General features: G+C 43.0%; 1 long non-coding RNA gene across 1 annotated transcript; it reads left to right on the plus strand.

Moving 5' to 3' along the window:
• Positions 1 to 365: 365 nt before the first annotated feature.
• Positions 366 to 806, plus strand: LOC129718588 (uncharacterized). The gene is made up of 3 exons (XR_008726975.1): positions 366 to 468; positions 536 to 621; positions 681 to 806. It is a non-coding gene; the product is annotated as an uncharacterized LOC129718588 (long non-coding RNA).
• Positions 807 to 1,056: the final 250 nt, after the last annotated feature.

The raw sequence follows: 1,056 nt of genomic DNA on the forward strand, positions 1-1,056 counted from the left end.
GCACTCATCGTCAGTGGTAAACAACAAATCTAAAAATCTATTGTTTCGATTCGGGATGTCGCAAACTTGGAAAAAACCGCAAGCAGCCATAGAATCAACAAGGAGCTCTTCTTCTGGTTGACGGACATAAAACGGTAAGAGATGTAAATTATTTTCAGTTTCACGGCACCAGATCGTATTTTTCAGATTGAAATCGCCCATTACAATAATTTTACTTTCAGCTTCAAGTGACGAATCGACTATGTTTCGCATGCTTTCAACGTACGATGCAAAACGGCAAAAGTTCGAGTCGGGAGGTAAATATACACAACATAGAATAAGCTCCGTTTTTCCTAATTGAATCTTAACGGTTATTTGTTCATTGCAGGAGGATTCAAAAGCTACATTGCTACAAAGCCGTTCATTAACAGCAATGAGAACACCGCCACCACTGCTCTTATCGGAATTGGTTAAGGATCTATCACAACGGTAAACTGCAAACGATGGTGGGAATACAAATTGGTTATGGATTGATTCATCTAAATTTGTTTCACAGAATGCGTAAATGTCGAAATCGCGCTCCAGTGCAGACATGAAAACTGCTTGAAGACGGCCACTACTCCGGATACTGTTTACATTCTGGTAGTATATATGCAAGTTAATTTCGCTTTTCTTTCTGCTATCACTCGTTTCTTTAACAGACGGCTCAGGCAAACGAGAGGTAAACACATTGTGTCCTGTAGCGGGAAGCAACGGCATGGGTGAAATCGAACTAGACTGTCGGAGGCTGCTCATTGTTTGGTTGTTCGTTGTTTGGCTGGACTGGCGGAGAGACACGAAACGGCTTCGGTTGGCCACCACGGGTAAATTCGAATTCCCGGAAATAAATACCCTTCTGCCAAGACGAGGCAGACATGGCTTTCTCCTTATAATCCGAGTTCACTCCCACTTTGAAAGCAACATAGGTTAGTTCATCCAGTCTACGGCCACGGGGAACTAGCTTTACTACTTCAACTATCGAAGCCGGCTCGATATCCAAATTGCTGCGTACCAATCTAGAAATTTCGTCCACGGTGG

Source organism: Wyeomyia smithii, chromosome 1, assembly GCF_029784165.1.
Source record: "Wyeomyia smithii strain HCP4-BCI-WySm-NY-G18 chromosome 1, ASM2978416v1, whole genome shotgun sequence".
NCBI lineage: Eukaryota > Metazoa > Arthropoda > Insecta > Diptera > Culicidae > Wyeomyia > Wyeomyia smithii.